Source organism: Bufo bufo, chromosome 2, assembly GCF_905171765.1.
Source record: "Bufo bufo chromosome 2, aBufBuf1.1, whole genome shotgun sequence".
NCBI lineage: Eukaryota > Metazoa > Chordata > Amphibia > Anura > Bufonidae > Bufo > Bufo bufo.
In genome coordinates this window covers 243,526,525-243,541,239 of record NC_053390.1, presented here as the reverse complement: position 1 = coordinate 243,541,239, position 14,715 = coordinate 243,526,525, and the positions used below count along the sequence as shown (strand labels likewise).

The following is a 14,715-nucleotide window of genomic DNA, read 5'->3' as shown; positions in this document are numbered from 1 at the left end:
AACATGATTGCACTCTAGAGGCAGGCATGAGCAGCCTCTCACGCTGTTCGTGCTGCTAGAGGAATTAACTGCCTGTGTGCTGGGGGACCGGGCTCAGCCTCTGGCTGATGTGCTGCATTGTCTGAGGTACAGGTCACGTGATAGGGACAGGCTGGGGGAAATGTATCAAAACAAGTGCTGCCACAGCAACCAGTCAGAATCCACCTTTCATTTTTCAGAGCCCCTTTTGAAAATGAGTAGTTGCTATGGACAACTAAGCCAGTTTTCCTTGGCACCAGTTTTGATAAATCTCACACTTAGGCTTCTTTCACACAAACGTGTGCGCTCCGTGGCCATATTGCGGACTCACAATACACGGGCGCCATTCCGAGGGCATTCCGCATCACAGATGGTGACTTATTCACTTCAATGGGTCCGTAAATCTGGAGATGCGGAATGGTTCATAACAGAAACCCACGGCAGCACTACGGAGTGCTTCCATGGGCTTTCGTCGCGTACTTCCGTTCCGCAAAAAGATAGAACATGTCCTATCTTTTTGCGGAATGAGCGGATCGCGGACCCATTAAAGTGAATGGGTCCGCGATCCGCTGCCCCACGGTGGGTATTCATGCATTGCGGGCCGCAGCACGGCCAGGGGGCGCAAACTTTCGTGCGCAAGAGGCCTTAGGCCTCTTGCACACAAACATTTTTTTGGGCTCGTTCACATGAACGTGTGATGGCCGTTGCTGTATTGCGGATCCGCAATACACGGGCACCGTTCCGTGGCCATTCCGCATCACGGATGCGGACTTATTAATTTCAATGGGTCCACAAATCCGGAGATGCAGAACGTAAGGGAGCACTACGGAGTGCTTTCTGGGGTTCCGCACCACAAAAAGATAGAACTTGCTCTATCTTTTTGCGGAATGGAAAGTTCGCGGATCCATTCAAGTGAATGGGTCTGCGATCCCCATGCGCCTGACCCACGGATGGTGCCCGTACATTGTGGACCGCAATTTGCAGTCCACAGCACGGGCTTCAAGCGTTCGTGTGAATGAACCCTTTCCGTTTCGTATACGGAACCATTCATTTCAATGGGTCCGCAAAAAAAACTGAATGTACTCCGTATGCCTTCCTTTTTCGTATTTCCATTTTTCCGTTCCATTCAAAGATATAACATGTCCTATTATTGTCCGCATAACGGACAAGGATAGTACTGTTCTATCAGGGGCCAGCTGTTCTGTAAAAAAACAGAAAAAGCCATAGGGTTGTGTGCAAGAGGCCTTAGGGCTCATGCACACGACTGTATGCCCTCCGAGCCAAACGGTCCCTGAGCGGGCCATATGTCCCGGAGCAGCATACTTCGTGCGCACGGGAGCGCACAGCATCATAGGTTACTATGATGCTGTGCGCATCGGGCCGCCCATGGGGCTATTGGCCCGCACTCATAATATCATATGAGTGCGGGACAATAATAACCTATGATGTTGTGCGCATGATTTATGCCACTCCAGGACATTGACCCGATCACGCATCGTATGTCTGGGAGGGCATATGGTCGTGTGCATGAGCCCTTTGTGCACAATGTCTTCAGGCTCCTTGGAACTAGTTCACACTACAGTTTGATGCAGTTATTTCTAACAGTCAGACCTAAGAGAGTATTGCCATCATAACTGCAGGTGCCATAAATAACTGAGCGGGATGACAGGCTTTCAGAAGCTCTTCTCCCCAATACAGGCAACTGACATGGACACCAGGTGGACTGCTTGCACCAGTCAGGTAGGCCTGGTGTGCATCATAGATGTTACCCAGGGATTATGTGAGAAAACACGCCATAAGGCTTCTTGCACACAAAGTATTTTCTTTCCGTGTCCGTTCTATTGTTTTTGTGGACCCATTCACTTCAATGGGTCTGCAAAAAAAATGGAAGTTACTCAGTGTGCATTCCGTTTCTGTTCTGCATAGAAATAAAACATGTCCTATTACTGTCCACATTACGGATAAGGATAGGACTGTTCTATCAGGGGCCAGCTGTTCCATTCCACAAAATATGGAATGCATACGGACGTCATCCGTATTTTTTGCGGATCAGTTTTTTGTGGACTGTAAAATACATACGGTCGTGTGCAAGAGGCCTAATACAGGGCACAAGTGCATACATTCTGCTGTGCTGTACCACATGTGCCCTGAACTGGCAGCTGGCACACTGTCCGGTCCTGAGGCAGCCAGCTGTGAGGTGTCAGCAGCCACATTAGGCAACTTGGTGTGTAAACTACAGATTAGCAGGCCTGGATTAGTTTGCTCAGGGGTTATCAAGGTTTGGAGTGAACCATCAATTAGTCCTCCAGATGGTGATTTCCCTCCTAATCTTTGCCTGCAGATCTGGCTTTATGGCTCGACCTACAGCCCCGGGCATGCAGGTTTCAATGCTTTCACAAAATCAGGAAAAAAATCAGATTGAAGTATCCTATGTACAAGGAACTGACATTTTGAGAAATGTTACTTAAAGGGGTTCTGCACTTTCATTTAACTGATGACCTATCCTCTGGATAGATCATCAGCTTCTGATCAGCGGGGGTCCGACACCCGGGACCCCCGCCGATCAGCTGTTTGAGAAGGAAGCGGCGCTCCAGTAGCGCCGCGGCCTTCTCATTGTTTACCGCCGGCCCACTGACGTCACGACTAGTATCAACTAGCGTGGGCGCGGCTAAGCTCTGTTCACTTGAATGGAGCTTAGCCCCTCCCACGCTAGTTGATACTAGTCCTGACGTCAGTGGGCAGGCGGCCCGGCGGTAAACAGTGAGAAGGCCGCGGCGCCGCTGCCTTCTCAAACAGCTGATCGGCGGGGGTCCCGGGTGTCGGACCCCCGCCGATCAGAAGCTTGTGATCTATCCAGAGGTTAGATCTTCAGTTAAATGAAAGTGCAGAACCCCTTTAAATAACATAAAATTAACCTTCTGGAGTACACGGTCACATCACTCTTCAGGAATATATCTGTACTTACCTCTCCTGTGCAGCATCGACTACACCAGGTATGCTCAACCTGTGCCCCTACAACTCCCAGCATGCCCTAATTAGGTGTAGGCTGTCAAGGCATGCTGGGAGTTGTAGTTTTGCAACAGCTGGAGGGCTGCAGGTTGAGCATCACTGGACAACACCATTCGTTACCACAGTGGAGCTGCACAGCAAAAAAAAAAAGCAAATGTATGGCTGTGTACAAGCCTCAGGAGGCCGTATCCGGACAGAAGCAGCAGCACTGTATATTTCTTAGGGCTCATACACACATGTGCCCGCCGTTCTGTGTGGTTTCCACAGATGGATGCAGACCCATATAGTTGTTGTTTTTTTGTGATATGTTTCTTTTAAATACAAAATACTATCCTTCTGCAGCAGTCAGCTCAAAAAGATAAAACTCCTATATAGATAGGGATCCCATTGTTATTTTACTGCTGCAGCAAAGGAAAGATGTTATCTGCTAGTAAAATAGTAGATTAGTAGAATTGGGATAACCGTATGAAAGCTCTATTATTCTCTGGATGAGCCTAGATAAAAATGCCCACAGAAGAACACTGCATTATCAGTGTAAAGTGTGATGCTCTAGTTTAATCACTACAAGGGGCTTCTCTCTGGTCGGAGTGAATAGTCAAGTAAAAGAAGCCAGGACTGGAAGTAGAATACATGGAGTGACTTTAAAAAATTATATCCAGAAAATCATTCATCCGTTTCCCCCCCCAATTATATAGAATATTCACATATAGGTCGTTAAAATATGAGAAAACATTTTTGATGGTAGTGTCTAGAGATGAGCGAATTTCATATTTTGAAATTCGTTCACACTTCGCTTGGTGGTAAAAGGTGAATTGCGTTATGGATTCCGTTAAAACAGACCATAACACAATTCTATGACGGAATGCATAACGGCATGCCTTTGGAGACATTCTGTTATTCATTTCGTCATAATAGGAGTCTATGGGCTGCAAAACGGATCCGTCATGTTTCTGTTATGCAGGGGAGTCCTCTCATGCATAACGGGAACAGGACGGATCCGTTATGCATGCCATAGACTTCTATTATGACGGAATGAATAATGGAATGCCTCTTAAGGCGTTCCGGTATGCATTCCGTCATAGAATTGCGTTATGGTCCGTGGTAACGGAATCCATAACACAATTCACCTTTTACCAACAAACGAAGCGTGAACAAATTTCATAAGTGGAATTTCGCTCATCTCTAGTAGTGTCCTTTTAAAGTGACAAGGAACTTCAGTTGCTCACAAGAAGAAGAGGGGAGAAGAAGCCTAGCAAACTGCCACACACTTGATTGGAAGATGAAGAGAAAAGCTACATGAGAACTTATATGGTAATAGGAAGTAGTTCTTGTGTCAGACACTGAAGTCAGGAGAGCTTACAACAATGTGATTAAATGGAGTCATGATTTCATGTGGCAAAGAAGAACACAACCCCTTCAATGTTGTAGGTACACGTCAGCAAATGGGTCAGCTCACAAAACTGCTGTAAAGTGTCAGTCTACAATTTATATCTTGCAGAATGGTGCGAGGGTCTGAATTTCTGGATCAGAAGCAGTATCCATGGTGGAAGCTGCAGAAACCAAGTCCAGGACATGGTGACGGTATGCATTAATAAATAAAAGTACTGCTTCTGTGGCAGGGAGGTAATTAAACATGTACACATCATTTTCCTGCGTACGCCTAGGAGGAGGCTGCTGACATCACTTACAGGCTCTCCTGTAAGCGACCAGTCTCAAGAACAGCGGCCCTAGAAGATAGGTTCGTATGACCGCCATCAGTAAGGGATTTTCACAGACACATTGACACTGACAGACACTATGAAAAACCTACAATTTGTCAAAAATCTATAATAAAACAATTCCAAACTGATACACTACCTAAAGAAATACAGCTAATTGTGTATGTAACATGTGAGCAAGGCAGGGCTACTGGTTATCAGAAATGGTGACTGCACAGAGGAATGTACGGTATGTACATGTAGAAGAAAGAGAAAAAAAAAATCAAAGCCTGATCCTCCGTGTTTCTCCCATGTCATACTGTAATAATGAACCTACACCTTCCATCCTCCTTCACGTAGTACAGAAGGGAAAAATCTAATAAAACAAGAACACAAAGGAGTGTGCTCGGCTTTGTTCTCTAGAACATTCCTCCGCAGCACACTCTGCATTTAAACGCTGTCAGTTGCCTGCGGGCATCCCGGGCTGTGTCTCCAATTAAAGGGAACAAGGATCTGGGAGGGCGCTGCCTTGAGTTTGATTGCTTTTGCCTGGGGCAGCAAAATCCTTCTAAATAACAGCAGTATGTATGGATCCTGGGGAATCAAATCATGCCATTGTCTCTCGAATGCATTAACTGTGGCCTTTCTCGCCTGTCATTTCACAGCATCAGTGTTCATCTGTGTTTTTGTGCTACTGGGTGCCTGGGAAGATATGTCAGCCTTAACTCCTTCATATCATTTAGTGGAGATATGCCGTGGAGAACACAATGCAAATGTACTGCAGATTTTTCAAACCACACAGGGTGTATACTCACTGTAAGACTAATGTAACAATGCCAACGCGAGGTTTAGAAAAGGCGCATTGTAAGTCCTTGTAACAGATGACATTTTCACAGTTTGAAGCCCTTAATAACCGCATAACACTGATGGGCCGAATCTAGCAGAATATAAAATCATATGCCATATAATAGACTGGTAGAATGGTACATAGGAGGAGGTTGTTGTATATCATACCATGATTCTCCATTGCCTCCCTGTAAGGCTTCATGCAGGACTGTATTTTTCATCTGTGTTGCCATCTCCATGTTTTGCAGATAGCCCTTCTATGGGGCCATGCACACACCCATATTCCATATTGCAGAGGGCCATGAAGCCTAAAACCACCATTCATTCTGTCTCGAGCAACTTGTATCTTTAATTTATGTGTCCAATGTACATGAATTAACAGACTGTGATGATGGGAAATGCACTTGTTCTGCACTGAATGACAGACTCCAGCTGCCTGTACTGGTGCATTTCTTTCTCCGCTAGTGTTACTCCTATACATAAGGCCTCATGCACACGACAGTTGTTTTTTGCATCCGCAAATTGTGCGTCCGCAAAAAAAACGGATGCGGCATCCGTTTTTTTGGAGGATCCATTTTTTTTCCACAGATCTTTTGTAATAAATGCCTATCCTTATCTGCAAATGTGAAAAAAGTAGGACATGCACTATTTTTTTTTGCTGAAAGGAAACACGGACAACGGACGCGGAACACAAACGGATGAACTATCAGCATTTTTTTGCTGACCCATTGAAATGAATGGGTCCCCATCCTATCCACAAAAAAAACATAACGGAGGCCGAGAAAAACAACTGTCGTGTGCATGAGGCCTAAGGGATATACTGGGCAAGCTACTCTGTTTATCCACTCGCATAGAACCAAGGTTGGTCTTACAAACACTGGTCATTTCTTGGAATATATGAATGTTATACTACTCGAGCACAGCCCACAAGGACAATGGATTCCTTGTATGTAACCTTTTAGTCAGTATTAGGCCTCATGCACACGACAGTATGTACTTTGCAGATACTGTCCTTGTTGAATCTGCATTTTTTGAGGACCCGTTGACTTCAATGGGTCTGTGGTCCACATTTTGCGGCCAAGTATAGGACAGGCTCTATCATTTTGCAGAATGGACATGGATGCGGAAAGCACACTGTTTGCTCCATGTGCAATCCGCATGTCCGTTCCGCAAAGATAGAATGTTTGCAAAATGCGCAATTCAATGATTCCGCAAAAAAATAAAAAAATATGCGGACCGCACATCGCAAAATGGATATGGTCGTGGGCATGAGGTCTTATGTGTGACACATTTTCTGTATAAAATCTGGGTGTAGATATACAGTAAATACTAAGTAATATGTATTTATTTTTAGTTCAACAATCTGTATTTTCACCATTTAAGACACTAAAGTCTAAAATTTATATTGTATTAAAATGGGCAAAACAAGCCTCTGATCAATAAAATTGCAAATTTTCAAGGTTCTAGTTATCACTTCCGAATCCACACTTAACATTAGACTGTTGCTAGATACCACTAGAGTTCACCTGTAAATATATGGGAAAGAAAATAGAAATAATTCACTCTAAAGTAACCCAGTGTGCAGACGATCTACATTGAAATGCATGTTATTACCATGAGAAAACTGGTATGGTGGCTGTCCACATTAGGGATAGTGAGGCCTTAGGCATAGCTGTTATCTGTTTCCAGTACTACATATACTCAGTGTGTACCCCTTTGAAGCCCTATATGTTCCCTGGGGCTTGCACGTCAGCAGCACTTCTCTCACTCTATCCATCAAATTTACACAAATCCCCTTGGTGGACTGCTTTCTAAATGTCTTTACCTGGTGCATTATCCCCGGGCTTAACAATCCAATATCAGTGCAGCCAAAGATAATTACTCTGCATTGATGATAAAACACCCTGAATCCTGGCAGCTGGGGTAATTTGCATCTTCCAGAGCTGGAGATCAATACAGTCGACAAGAAGTGAAACCTGATTAGATGCTGGGAGCAAGAGAGGAGATAGAGGGGAAAGGATATTGCTTGGTAGACTTGAGGACTTGAGTCCAGCAGTCAGAGAAACGTCAATGCTCTTTCTAGACACAAGGCTACTTTACAGCAGATTTTTAAATACATCTCCAACACAGATAATGTGCAATAGACTTTCACTTTATATCCTTCAGTTCTACTTTCCTCTTGGTGGAATGATCTTCTCTTTATAAAAACACCAACAGCTAAACTTGCCCACCAAGAAGTTGGGAGGTGCCATACACATTATGTAGTTACAGATAAGCATATACCTTTTTGCCTTTAGGCCCCTTTCACACGAGCGAGTATTCCGCGCGGATGCGATGCGTGAGTTGAACGCATTGCACCCGCACTGAATACCGACCCATTCATTTCTATGGGGCTGTTCACATGAGCGGTGATTTTCACGCATCACTTGTGCGTTGCGTGAAAATCGCAGCATGTTCTATATTCTGCGTTTTTCACGCAACGCAGGCCCCATAGAAGTGAATGGGGTTGCGTGAAAATCGCAAGCATCCGCAAGCAAGTGCGGATGCGGTGCGATTTTCACGCACGGTTGCTAGGAGACGATCGGGATGGAGACCCGATCATTATTATTTTCCCTTATAACATGGTTATAAGGGAAAATAATAGCATTCTGAATACAGAATGCATAGTAAAACATCGCTGGAGGGGTTAATAAATAAATAATTATTTAACTCCCCTTAGTCCACTTGATCGCGTAGCCGGCATCTCCGTCTGTCTTCATCTGATCTCTGTGCAGCAATAGGCCCTGTGGTGACGTCACTTCGGTCATAACATGATCCATCACATGATCTTTTACCATGGTGATGGATCATGTGATGACCGGAATGACGTCACCACAGGTCCTGTTGCTGCACAGAGAACAGATGAAGACAGACGGAGATGCCGGCTACGCGATCAAGTGGACTAAGGTGAGTTAAATAATTATTTATTTATTTTTTAACCCCTCCAGCGATGTTTTACTATGCATTCTGTATTCAGAATGCTATTATTTTCCCTTATAACCATGTTATAAGGGAAAATAATTCAATCTACAGAACACCCATCCCAAGCCCGAACTTCTGTGAAGAAGTTCGGGTTTGGGTACCAAACATGCGCGATTTTTCTCACGTGAGTGCAAAACGCATTACAATCTTTTGCACTCGCGCGGAAAAATCGTGGGTGTTCCCGTAACGCCCGTCTGAAAGAGGCCTTAGTGTACGGTCACACGCGATGTGTAAATTGCCGATTTTCTGCAGCAGAATTGCAGGTGGAAATTCCATAACATTTACTGTAGCAGCTAAGTAGATAAGATTTTTTATAAATTTCATCTACATGATGTGGAAAATTTCTGCAACCAAATCCACACTGCAGGTCATTTAAGTTGTGAAATTTTGCTGCAGATTTTTTTCCCTTGCCACGCAGAGGGTGAAATCTGTGGCAAAGCCGCTGCTTTTCCACACTAAAATCTGAACCACTTGGTCCAGGAAATCATTAGTGGACCTGCCACATGTCGCTATACCCTAGTGGTGGTTTCACAAGGTGTTTTGGAGAAAATGCTGTTTGACACATTTTTCTTGCCTTTTTTTTTGTTCAACATGCTATGGCCCAATGTCTATAGTGAAATATAAAACGCACTGCAAACATTTCTTTTTATGTCTGTCATTTTTCTGATGTTCTGTTGCATCTTTTTGGATCAGTGGTGCTTTTCCCACAGACTTCTTCATAAGATTTCAGAAAAAATATGCGTTAGGCCAGGTTCACATAACCGTTTAGCTTTCCGTTCTTTGGATCCGTCAGAAGAACAGAAGAAAAAAAAACAAAAAAAAAAACGGATCCTGTATTTTAACCATCCGTTATGCTCAGTTATGAACATTTTTCATCCATTTTAGTGATTTCCGTCTGAGTTGCGTTATTTTAGATGGAAAAAAGTATTTTTTCCAGTCTAAAATAACGTATCTCAGGCAGATATGGCTAAAACAGATGCAAAATGTGCATAACTGAGCATAACGGATGCTTAAAATACAGGATATAAATTTTTGGGTTTATTTTTCTGTTCTTCTGATGGATGAGAAGAACAGAAAACCATACTGTCATGTGAACCTGGCCTTAAAGGGATTCTGTCATGAGATTTTACCCCTATAACCTAAACATATGCTCATGTCCGGAGTAATAATAAGAATCCTAAGCTGGCATTATTAAACTTCACTGTGGCTCTATTTGCACAAAAAACAGGTTTTTATAACCTGTCAATCACTCACTTAAGGTGCCCAAGGGGAGGTCCGTTAATACAGGGTGCCCGGCCGCACCCCTCGCCGTCCGATGCCCAGCGCCACCTCCGCAATCCTACCCGTCCCTCTGCCAGACCCCGCGCCTGCGCACTAGGCTCAGCTTGATGCACCGTGGACTCCTGGCAGCGGCTTTGTTGAGAGAAGTGCGCATGCGCCGGCTGATGCGCATGCGCACTTCGCTCAACGAAGCCGCTAAAAGAATGCACATGTAAAAATGTCTGCCACGACTGACTGGATAGTAGCCAATGGCTCTGCAAGTAAGACTACTTTGGCCGCTACCTTAAAGGGGTTGTCCACTATTTTTTATATTGATGACCTAGGTCATCAATATCAGATTGGCGGTGTCTGACTCCTGGCACCCACGCCAATTGGCTGTTTGAGCACTGCCTTCTCCTCACTGTTCGGCCGCTGCACTACAGTTATACATTCGTATGATCTATACGAGTGTATTACTTTAGTGCAGCGGCGGCATGAAGCGCACGGCGTCATAGCAACCAATGGCGCCGTGCGCTCCTGCTGTCAGCAGAAATCCAGCCCGGCATACTACGGACCGCTCACGGCCGTGTGCATTCGGCCTTCTCCTGTTTGCCGTCGCAACTGCAGCAGTAAGCAGGTGTAATTACAAGTCTTCCGTCCCATTCATTTCAATGGGATGGCTCCCTCCTATTCACTTGAAAGGGACAACATTACAATAGCAAGCACAGCCGCTACTATCGGTACGGGTGCCGAGTGAATGGAGTTTTGTGAACAGCTGATCAGTCGGGCTCACAGGTGTCAGCTGATATTGATCGCCTATCCTAAAGATCCCTTTACATGGGACCACAGAGCAGCAGACTGTCAGGGTGGAAGCGTTCCTTCCCGATAATCTGTAGCTTGCTGGTGGCGGAGACCTCTGCATTTACACGCAGCGATCTCCTCCAGAGTATAGGGAGCAGTGATAACTAATGCCATTGCTCTTCCCCACACTGACTCGTTGTTTGCCGCCAGCAGATTGTGTTTACACAACACGATCGGCTGTCAGTAAACGATAATTTTTGTGTCCGCAAAATTGAATTCAATTGCCCACCTGATAATCGCCTATTTCTATGAACGTTTCTTAGCAATTATCTTTAGGATTCCCGGCCTGTGTAGAGGGACCTTAATGAATGCCCCTTAGGCCGGGTTCACACGAACGTGTGTGACCCGTGCCTGTGAAGCGGCCCGCAAATAGCGGGCCGCAATGCTTGTTCGCCGGCCGTAGGTCAGCCGCATCGGATCGCGGACCCATTCACTTTAATGGGTCCGCGATCCGGCCGTTCCGCGAAAAGATAGGACTTGTTCTATCTTTTAGCGGAACGGAACAACGGGACGTAACCCCAGGAGGCACTCCGTAGTGCTTCCGAGGGGTCCCGTCCCGTGCGGCCATTCCGGATTAGCGGACCCATTGAAGTGAATGGGTCCGCATCCGTGATGCGGAATTCACACGGAACTGTGGCCGTGTATTGCGGCCCGCGATTTGCGGGCCGCAATACGGCCACGGATCACACACGTTCGTGTGAACTTAGCCTTAGAGGCAAGTTCATACAGGACATTTAAGGGCTCATGCGCAATGTGCATTTTGTGGAATGAAATGTCCGGCCCATAATAGAACTGTCTTATCCTTTGTGTGGACAAGAATAGGCCATGTTCAAATTTTTTTTTATATTTTTTTGGCGGGGCCGCGAAATAGACATACAGATGTAGACAGCACACGGTGTGCTGTCGGCATCTTTTATGGCCCCATTGAGGTGAATGGGTCCACATCCTACCTACAAAAAATGCGGAACGGATGCAGTGTAAAACAATGGCCGTGTGCATGCGCCCTAATACAGATAAAAATTTACCATTACCATTAAATCCCTAAATCTATGTAATGATGCAAGTACAAACACCCGCAGGGTTATTTCCTGATAGCAACCTAACAAGGCACTCAAAATCGAGTGCACTACTCCTACTGTGTCATGTGCAACATTTGTGTATACAGTAATATATGCAAGTTTGGGCCTCAGCTGCCCTTTACAGAAAGACTGAGGACAACAATGGCACTGGCTTAAACGATAAATCGACAGGAACTGGAAGATCGAACTCTGCCATGTTTTATGACCTGGGCTGACAATGTTGTGATGCAATCTATTTGAGCTTCCTCCAGAATCACAATCATGAATATGACAATGAGCAAAAAAATAAATAAATGACAAACTCATCCAGATATTGAAATCCGTTAAGCCCTTTCGTGTTGATGAAAAGGCACCAACAGACAGCAGGAAAGGTTCTAAATCGGTCTCTATTACCTGTATATAGGTAATGGCCAGCATTATCGAAAGAGCGCAGAAATTTCAAGATCTACACAGGAGATAATGTTCAAAATAGTAGTAAAAAAAAGCCTGAATTAGTATGATGTATAGCACACCAGGTTACACGTGTTGTAGCACAGACTCACAGATATCTTGGTCTTGTTGTTTTTACAAGGACTGCCTCTGGGAATTATCCTGGAGAGCAGTTAAAACCAACAAGGTCAGCAGAAGTTTGAAGTCTAATCGGCCAAAGGAGAGTTGTTCTCTGGGTCACATATGGAAACCACTAGAGTTATTTAAGTCACCCGAGGTTATTAATAAATCTTTCACTATTTCCTTAGCTAAATAACTGAAGGCCCTATCTTCTCAGACACGTTTGGTTTGGATATGTTGTGAGACCAATTTTGTATCCTTCCTCCACTAACCAGACAGGAAGGACAAGCCTCTGGTGTTAACAATGGCATAAATTCTAAGCATCCATATGGCTCTCATTTGATGCCTGCTCTGTGTTTGCACATCTGGAGAGGGCAGGGGCTTATTTACCGATAGGTTTGAATTCTTTGGCCCTGCACATATTTCAAGTCTAGTAACACTGCATAATGCTCATCTTTCCCCATCTTCTAAGGCAAGTTTCACATGGGTGGCAGTATTTCTGCTCTCATAACAAAAAATTCAGGGGGGCATTTACTTCTCTATTTATGCCACTTTTGTGGCATAAACAGGTTGAAAATTTTGTTCCATGCCATTTGTGCAGCAAAATTTGAGACATTTCCCTCTTTACATCACTTTTCAGAAATGGCAATAAAAGGGGGCAGGGGCCGCAGCAGGCCTGACACATTTATCTTTAATCACGACAGTTTTCTGGCGGAAATAAAGACTTAAATAAATGTCAGGTAGGAGGCTGCCGTAGATTTAAGTGTGTCGCGCGGCCAGACATATGAGAAGCATGCAGCTCTGTGTAAATTTGGTGCAGTCACTGGCAGCACAAGGGGAATAAAGACCGGCTTACAATACAATACTTCAGAAAGTTTCCCTCAATATCAAATTCAGTAAGTAATTAAGCTGTTATTCTTTTATCACAATGGCGCCATCATCACTACACAATGTAATCACACCTGTTTAGGGCTCCTAGACACTATAAAGTATAGCTAGCTGCCTCTTGACCTGATTGGCCAAGGTCTGCATCCACGACACCCTAATTGTAAAGTGACATTTCAATAGATGACTGCGATTTACAAGCAGCAGTAGTTTAGGGCCAAAGCCTTTTTATTTGTGTTTCATTTATTATGGCACAGGTTCCAACTTGCTTTATTATAAATGCACTGTTATCAGCGTTGCCAAAAGTTGTGATCTCAACATCTCTCTTTACAATTATAGGTGAGGTGAAGACTCAGAAGTGTTACCAAAAGTGATAACAACATGTTTCATGCTTTCAGATTTTACAATACAAAACAGTAACATCTTGTTTTTACTACACATTTTCCTTAACGCACGTTTATTGTATTAAAGGGACATATCCATAGTTTTTTTTTGTTTGTTTTTTTAAATCACACATTAGCAACCTATATGTGAATATTCTATGTCATTTTTGTATTAAAAAAATGGATGTATGGTTTTCTGGATATAATTCTAACTTCCTGTTTGCTTAACTGTCTCAGCCAGACCATTCACTGCGACCAGAGAGCCCCCCCTACTGGGTGGAAATTATAGGTAACATCTGCTTCATTATCTGTACTCAGAGAGTTAACACTGTGTTATCTTTGGTGTTACATAGGACTGCATGCAACGTCTTCCCTGTCCCCACTTCCTCTACATTGCTGTGTCCCTCAAACTTATCATCTTGCTGCCTGCACAACATATCAATTCCTGTTGGAATTTCAGCTATAAATGTCTGATTAGTGGGAGTCCAGTGCCCCCACCGATCACGACACTGAAGAGGCCACAGCACTCCTGTGAGTTCTACTTCCATATATCCATCTACATATGTCTGAACAGCCATCATATGGAGGAGCCCTTCGGTCTGAGTAAACAAGAAAAATGGGGTGCATGACTTGCAGGGAGATGGAGTTCCTTTCATTATGATGATCGGTTAAGGACCTGGCATTCAGACCCCTTGATGGTCCACAATATTGATGTATGGGATGGAAGTGAAAAAATACCTCAGTCCAATTCATGCTGTGAATTCCATTTAAGGCATGTGTATGACATTTCTTAAAATAGTATCCACTTTGCTGATACATAATCACTGTGGACTTCCCGCCACAGATTTGCATGCAGCAAATCTGCAGCATTTATGTCCCATGTGGACATCAGCTGATATTTCCATATAGCTAAAGGGTTGGCCCCAGAATCAGTTCCTCTAGTGGTCCCTAGTCTGACACTGCTGGTGCGTGCTGCAGGGTTCGGCTTCTAAAAGTGCTGACTGCCATCACAGAAGTGACAGACCGCTAAAATCAGTGGGTCTGTCACTTCGTTATGCTGCCCTTGGTGAGGCCAACATATTGGAGGACCTTGAATTCAGACCCCTT

General features: G+C 44.4%; 1 protein-coding gene across 18 annotated transcripts in view; it reads right to left on the bottom strand.

Moving 5' to 3' along the window:
- The window catches only part of FBRSL1 (fibrosin like 1), a 617,089-nt gene that overhangs the window by 83,341 nt on the left and 519,033 nt on the right, over window positions 1-14,715 (bottom strand). The window lies entirely within an intron of this gene.